The 8,762-nt window shown below is 42.0% G+C and overlaps 1 pseudogene; it reads right to left on the reverse strand.

Annotated features, from left to right (window-relative positions):
• Positions 1-1,554: 1,554 nt before the first annotated feature.
• On the reverse strand, positions 1,555-8,462 carry LOC123157779 (WAT1-related protein At5g64700-like; annotated as a pseudogene).
• Positions 8,463-8,762: the final 300 nt, after the last annotated feature.

Here is an 8,762-nt window from a genome sequence, read left to right on the forward strand (position 1 = left end):
CTTCTTCTCCAAATCACTTGCGCAGTTTCTCTTTGCATCGGCAATGGCCCGACCTAGATCATCAACGGGCTCATCTGATGCCTCTCTTCAGCTTCTTCCCGCATTGTCGGCTCAGCTTCTTCCCGCATTACCGGCTCAGCTTCTTCCCCCATTGTTGTATCATCGTATTCAGGGAACCCATGGCCAGGATAGCTGTCGTCGTCCTCTTCTTCTTCATTGTCTTCCATCATAACCCCTCTTTCTTCGTGCTTGGTCCAAACATTATAGTGGGGCATGAAACCGGACTCAAACAGGTGGACGTGAATGGTTCTTGACGTAGAGTAATTGCGACCATTCTTACAGGCAGCACATGGACAAGGCATAAAACCATCCGCCCGCTTGTTTGCCTCAGCCGCAAGCAGAAAAGTATGCACGCCCTCAACGAACTGGGGAGAGCATCGGTCATCATATATCCATTGTCGGCTCATCTTCATTACACAACACCGAATAGACCAAATTAATACAAGTTCATACATAAAGTTCATACAACACTTAAATGCAACAAACAAATAACTCTCTAGCTAAAGCATTTAAATGCAACAACAAATGCGATCAAGATCGCAACTAAGGTAACAATTGATCCAACAGCATAATGATACCAAGCCTCACTATCGATGGCATATTTTCTAATCTTTCTAATCTTCAAGCGCATTTTCTCCTTCTTGATCTTGTGATCATCGACGACATCGGCAACATGCAACTCCAATTTCATCTTTTCCCCCTCAATTCTTTTCAATTTTTCTTTCAAGTACTCGTTTTCTCTTTCAACTAAATTTAACCTCTCGACAATAGGGTCGGTTGGAATTTCCGGTTCACATACCTCCTAGACAAAAATATCTATGTCAACTTGATGGGCATAATTTGTCATAAACACGAAATGCAACAAATAGTTTTAAAAGAGAATATACCACAGCCGAATCATAACAAGGACGAGGGCCAACGGGGACGGATATCAAAACCATGGCACTATGTATAACAAAGAACGTACGGGTAAGATAATTATTATACGAGTAACTATATATCCAAATCACACAAACATCAATTTTTTATATAAAATTTCATGAACAAGAGGCTCACCACAAGGTGGTGCCGGCAACGGGACGATGCGAGCGATCAACGGTGGTTACGACGGAGATTTAGAAGGCACTAAGTAAACCACACCTACATATGCAAACTAAGTGTTATTTTAACCTCAAATTGCATATAAATCAAATACTAGCACATATATATATTTCCTTCCAGATTACTAAACTCACAAATTAATAACTATATAAAGCATTGCAAGAGCTAATCTAGCAATGAGAGATGAAAGGACAAAGTTGCTAACCTTTGTGATCATTTGAATGGATGGGGGCCTTCAAATCTTGAAAAAATTTAGGCAAAATGTGTGATGAGCTCGAGAGGAAGAGGGGAAGAACAGAGAGGAGAGGGGAAAGGGGAAGAACAGAGCGAGCTCGGATGGACGAAGGGTTTATGTAGGACGACCTTTAGTACCGGTTCGTGCCAAGAACCGGTACTAAAGGTGCTGGAGGGGGCCCAGACTGACAACATCCTGCCACCACTCTCATTAGTACCGGTTCGTGGCTAACCTTTAGCACCGGTTCGTGCCACGAACCGGTACTAATGAGAGCGGCCCGGCTAGCCGTTGGAACCGGCACTAATGTATACATTTGTGCCGGCTCAAATACAAACCGGCACTAATGTGCTTCACGTTTGACCCTTTTTCTACTAGTGTGCGCAGTCGTCACAGAGAGAGCCGTTCTCTGTGGCGTCGTTGTACCAGGCACCAGAAGCTCCTCGTCTGTCTCCTTCTGCATCCCTGCCGAATGTATTATAAAGGAACACACATAGCAGATTTATCTCAGCAGGCGGCGTCCCTGCCGAATGTATTATAAAGGAACACACATAGCAGATTTATCTCAGCAGGCGGCGACTTAATAAGCTTCTCAAAACAAGCACCGGTTCTGAGCTTCCACAATGCCCACAGCACAAACCTCCTACTCCAACTACATGCAGATGGGGATAGCTATCATCCAAAATATAAGTTTTTGCTTCATTACAGACCTGGAGCTGGCGTCGTCTCAGCGTGTTTTTCATTTGCCTTGCCATAAAGATATGTGTAAAGACCACCGAATACTAAAGCAGTACCCAGCAAACTGCCATAAAACAGAAAAAGTGCATGTTATTGCATAGAAAGATATATAACTATGTTAATGCAGAAGTGTTTAATATCTGCATTACCTCCCAAGGGTGAGACTTTCTCCTAGCAACAATATTCCCAAAATTATGGTGAAGACTGTCGATAGAACGCTGAACATAGGTGGGAAAACCGGTCCCTTCTTTTCGACGGCATACAGGTTGAGCCAGTACTTGACTGCTGTGCCAAGCGCAGCCTACAGCTCGAAATCACAGGTAGTTTAGTCAATTTATTGCTTATTCACTTAAATTGAGTTGGAAAAATACAGAAAGAAACGTTTGGCTATTTCAAAGGCGAAAGTAATGCTCTCAACCATATATGAAGTCCTCAGACAATTAGTCAAAAACTTGAACTGGGTTGTTAACAATTAACAATTAACTATGATGTGCCCATAGTTCTGCTAGATCCATCTGTAGCCCATTCCATTTTTTTCATTTTCGATAATCTAAAAACCCCTTTGCATGAATAAACTAATTAAGAGCAATAAATTCTGAACTTACTGAATAAATGATAGTTAGCAATTGGATGTTCCATTTCATCTGCCAGGCACTTTTGTCCCGTGTAATTGTTATGCCAACGACAAGAGGTTGCACACCGCCAAGAATGCAGGTCAGCACAGATGACCAATGCTTCCACGGACAGACCTTCAGAACTTTCACCTGAAATTAGCATTTATACATTATTAACAGTTAAAAGTAGATGCAGCGGAAGATCAAAAAGGTGTGCAAGAAATTCGAGAAGGAGACATCAAAATCGCTATACAGGGGTTCCTCGCAACATGAGAAAGAGCTGGCTCGGCAGCTGAATGGCATACCAAAAGGAATAAATGCCTATGAGGGCGGTTCTAAAAAAAGTACCTGGATAGGGTACCAAGTTGCGTAACTGAGGCCAAAACTCAACATTAGTAGTGTGCCCCTCAAATGATTCTCTCCAGAAGCTGCATTAGAACCTTTAGGGGACACACTTATAACCAGCCTCCCTCGATGGAGCTCTTTTCCAGTGTAGAGACTAATAAGTAAAGCCCCAGTGAAACAGAAAAGTGCTCCAAGCACTTTTGCACTGCCACTCTTTGATTTGATGTTCAACTGCTCTATGCTGTAAAATCACGTGATTGAGTTAATTAGGCAAAATATTATGTGTGGTTCAGAAATATTTGTTCTTTCAATACTTGGCATGTAATTGAAGCTAATTTTTTTGCATTCAAATAATGATGTTGATACCAGGCAAATAACATGCATATGAAATTCCAAACTATTGTTTCAAACATTTAAATCATCCTATGTGTGTCACAGAAAATATCGTATTATTGTATCTATTGATAATACAGATTTTAACAATATAATAAACAAATTGTAATTTTTACACTGAATGTTTATGTAATGTATCAAATTTGCAGTAATGAAAGCAACCAAAGGTTCACTAACTTCATATATATATTAGGCCGATGGAAAAATGCAGATGCAGGGCTTGTACTTTGTAAAGTAGCAAAATATTACAACCACACACACATATATTACCCGATCAATATCGAGAGAACAAACGTGACTAGCGGGGTGATACTCGAGAAAATCACCGCATATGAGGCTGCTGTGTTCCGCAATCCGTAGTAATAAAACGCCATTGGTAACGAGTACCTGCACAAAATAAAAAATTGCTAGCAAGACATGTTTAGAGACTTTCATAGTTTCATGAAGGGAAATTAGACCTTTTTAGACTACGCTCACTCTTATTCTGAAAGAGAAAGATGCAAGCAAAATGAAAAAAAAATTCAGACCCATTAGCTTGCTTAACTGCAACTTTAAATTTTTCAATAATGTCCTGACAAATAGATTGTCTATAATGAATTTTTCACGTCTCTTGCAAAAAAGAGGCTTTGGTAGCCAATGTGATCTCGTGGATTAAACAAATTGTTCACGGGGTTCAGTTGGTGTTGAAGTTAACAATGTCGAAGGCAGCTTTTTCCCCACTGGAAAATGCCTAAGAAAGGGGGGCCCACTGTCCCCCCTCCACTTCAACTTAGTGGTGGATGTCCTGACAAAAATGCTTTGTAAAGCTGCTTCTCAAAATGTTATACAAGGATAGTGTCCTCTGGTCTGTCAAGGGGGTGTGGTTTGCCTCCAGTACGCGAGCGACACAATCCTTTTCCTAGAAATGAGTGCTAACTTGCTTTGAGCAAGTTCCTGGGATGCAAATTAATTATAACAAAATTGAGCTCATTCCTTAATATGGATAAGGATGAGATTCCCCCTTTTGTCGATATCCTAGAATGTAGAACAGGCCAATTCCCTATTAAGTACCTTGGTGTCCCACTTCACCATGACAAGCTTAGAAGTGAGGATGTACAACCTCTTTTAGATAAGATTCTAAAAGGGATTGCCGGCTGGAGGGAAAAGCTCCTTAATTACAAAGGGAGGCTAGTGCTTATAAAATCTTGTCTTGCCAGCATCCCAATCTACCCACTTTCTTTTTAAAAATTCCCCAAATGGGCTCTACATTTTATCAACTCCCAAATGGCTCATTGCCTTTGGAACGATTTTGAAGGCCATAGGAAAATTCATCTTGCCAATTGGAAGATGATTTGTACAAAGAATGACTTTAGCGATTTAGGAGTCCCTAACTTGCAAGAGGTCAACCTCTGTCTGCTAGGCTCTTGGCTGAAACGATAAATTGCAGGAGAAGGGAAACTCCAGAAACGAATTATAGACCAAAAATACAAGCCTGATTCTCCTAATTTTTTTGCTAGCTCATGTCCAAACCCTTCCAGATTCTGGAAGTGGTTAGGTCGTGGGAAGATACATTAGTTTGCAATTCACCACTAACTGTCCAATTTTGGCCTATTTACACTATTTGCAATGAGCATTCTAAAACTATCTGTGATATCTGGGATGGTTGCCAAGTAAAGCTCACTTTTAGGAGGAATTTTGACAACTTGCTCATGGAGCAGTGGTATGAGATAGTGGAGAATGCAAAAAGTATCAAGTTTACCAATGACACTGACACACTGATTTGACAATTAGAAAACAAGGTCATTACTCTAGTACTCTCTTTATCATGTGATTAACTTTAGGAGTGTCCTCTCTTTATCATGTGATTAACTTTAGGAGTGTCCAGCCAGTCTTTGTCCCTGCAGTATGGAAATTGATTGTCCCCCAAAAATTCACATTTTCTTGTGGCTTCTCTCCAATAACAAGAGACAACCTTAGGAAAAGACATATTATCAAGCCTCTGGATTGTGTGTCTTGTAACGAGGAAGAAAGCATTGCACAGCTTTTCTTTAACTGTGTAGTTGCTAGGACTATTTGGCCCGTCATTGCAAAACTCTTTGGTACTCCCTCCATTTTTGTATACAAGGCCACTATCAAAATTACAATTTGCAACTATACAAGGCCACTAACATCAATCGAGGTAAAATTGATGAGGTTTGCCTCGTATTAGAGACCGAGGACATTAATACCCCTTGCATGCATGTGGAGTGAGAAGCTTGGTTTTCATGTACCACATTAATCAACCAACAAGGAGTGAGAGGGTTGTCTTGTTGTGCGTTAAAGAGAAAAATACACATTAATTAACACGTCTAGCGAGGAGAAAAGACAAGCTTGCAACATTGGCTTAAGTAAGCATTAATTTCTACCTTGGTACCTGTAATATGGGTTTGTGGCCTTGTATATAAAAATGGAGGGAGTACTGATTATGCAAATAAATGTTTGCCAAATCCTGCCTGCGATTTACCTACCTAAATATATTTTAGGATTTTTATTTTATAACCACTTATTAGCTTACCAAAGAAAACATAAGGCTGGTTGTAATTGTTAGTATCATATACTAGTATCATGCATATGATACTAGTGTATGATACTACCTCCCTAATGCATAGTACCATATATTAGTATCATGTAGTAATTTATTTATTGCCATGCATGACACAAAGTAGCATAGCATTTAATATGATACGGTATCATGATATGATACTACACCTCTCTTTCTTCATTTAATGCTATGACACCTCATCAAAATTGTCTAGTTGGCATGCATGATACTAGCTATGGTACTACCATTACGACCAGCCTAAGTCCGTATTAGGCTACGTTTCCTTCCTTGTACCCAAGTCCTTTGTAATATATAAATGCCCCTTGGGCTGCAATAGAGATAAGTTACATATAAATAGCATACCCAGAAAGCGCGTTTAAGAAGAGCCACCCAACAGTTTTTGTATTCACCTCCTTCCACTTGCCACTGCAGGTATGCATTTGCCCAAGTCAGTTATCAGTTATAGAAGAAAATAGGTTTTATGTACATATAAACTGAATGGAAAAATGGTCTAACGTACCTTTCAAAGTAAAGAGCAAAGGGAAGGGTGAACACAGCACCGAACATGCTTCTATAGAAGAGCAACGCAAATATGCTCATTCCACCAGCACAGCAAGTTTTCCCAGGAACACTGTCCCCGTGGTGAAGACTTCTGAAAGAACCACGCACAATGCAGGTTTCCACCAACCTGTTCCGTCATCCAAAGTATATTAGAAGTGTTCCCTAAACTTTTGAAAATCTAAATAAACATTGAAAAAATCGCCAGTGTCGTGGAAAGCTGAGCAAAAGACCCGCAAACTACATTTAATGTGGCATTCACAAATGAGATTGCCTGCCCTGGAGGACATGAAGTGGGAGAAACCAATGTTGATTGACGGCAATGGCCTGCAAAATTCGAGTTCAGGAGGAAACGGGGGGAGGGTAAGATCACAATACAATCACTTGGAACAGGGGCCTGGACTCAGGTGGATAAAGATAAAATTCAATACTATGTATATGCAGGAAGTGGATCATTCACTCGCTGGCATTGCCACCTGTACTCATGATGGTGAAGCTGTTGTTGGGGCACTGTACGGAGGCCAGAGCCAGGGCGTGTGCCGAAGGACTGAATGAAGCTTGGTCTGCAGCTCGATGTGGATAGAATAATTCTACAGAGTGACTATGCTGCTGTGATTCAGGCAATTGGGCAATCAGACAACCACTCAAGGTGGCATGGGGTGGTCTACAAAGAAATCAGGAAGTACATGGCCGTAATCCAGGATTGCCAGGTACCTAAAATAGGGAGAGATGGTATGCTGCGGATATGGGGTGGGCTAACTAGAGTGAATGGGGTGCATATGCTGTGGGATACTGATTTGCCACCCCAGATTCAGTCACTAAATCATGAACATTGTGTTGAAAACTCTGTTCCTACTGAAAAAGGGACATCTTTTCCCCTAAAAAACCGTGGCATTCACAAATCGTAATAAACCTTCCACTACATTTAATATAGTATTCAAAAATCGCTATAGAACTTTGGATCAATTTCTCAATAGTCGAAATGCGACGGATTTCAAGCAAAAAGGACTTCAATCTTTATCACCAAACAAGGAAGAGGAGATAACCTAGATCCAGCCCCCATACCTCCTTCTACATCAGGGCGGCGGCGCGCGTGGAATCAAGGCGCCGTTTCTTTCCCAACAACTCGGCAAAGAAGGCCGTCGTTCGCCTGCCAGAGGGGCTCGGCAGGCGACCGCCGGGTCACCAGCGTCGCTTGACCCGCGCGCTCGACCATCGTACAGGAACCACCCTACAGTCGGTCGGCCCGCGGGGCGACCTCGACACGCTCTCCCACCTCGGCTGCGAGCTCGGCGGTAGCCGTGTCGGGAAGGGAGGGAGCACAGGGTGCAGAACAAGAGCGAGGAGAAAACAAAGTTGATGGAGCCGAAAGAGGCAGGGGAGAGGTAGCCGCCCTACTGTATGGTACTAGTACGTTCTTTAGACAAGACTAATAACTAAAAGTCCATTAAAAATTACTACTACTCGCTTACGCCCAGAGATATGCTGTGGAATACTGATTTCCCAGCCCACATCCAGTTTGAAGATCGTGCTCAAAACTCTGTGGGATACTTAACAAAAAAGACATCTTTTTCCCCTAAAAGACGTAGCATCGCAAAACGTAAAAACCGTCCACTACATTTAAGCTAGCATTCAGAGATCGCGGTAAAACTTTGGAACAATTTCTCAATAGTCGAAAATGCAACGGATTTCAAGCAAAACCAAAAAAGACTTCAATCTTTTTACCAAACAAGGAAGACAAAAAAAAACTAGATCTAGCCCCCATACCTTCTCCCACGCCGGGGCCGGCGGTGGGCGTGGACAGGTGCTCAGTCGAGGGCCGCCATGTCACCAGCGGAGTTCCACCCGAGTGCCCGACCATCGCCGAAACAGTCGCCGTACAACCAACTTGATAGAATACGAGCAAGTGACAGGCAGCCACAGAGTCACCGGCATTTCTTACCCACCGGCTCGCCGGCGACTCCCTCCATTTTTTATACAAAAACACTATCAAAATTACAATTTACAACTATACAAGGTCACTAACATCAATCGAGGTAAAATTGATGAGGTTTGCCTCGTACTAGCAACCAAAGACATTAATACCCCTTGCATGCATGTGGGAGTAAAGAAGCTTGGTTTTCATGTACCACATTAATCAACCAACGAGGAGTGAGAGGGT

The sequence above is a fragment of the Triticum aestivum genome, chromosome 7B (genome assembly GCF_018294505.1).
Source record: "Triticum aestivum cultivar Chinese Spring chromosome 7B, IWGSC CS RefSeq v2.1, whole genome shotgun sequence".
In the NCBI taxonomy this organism is placed as follows: Eukaryota; Viridiplantae; Streptophyta; class Magnoliopsida; order Poales; family Poaceae; genus Triticum; species Triticum aestivum.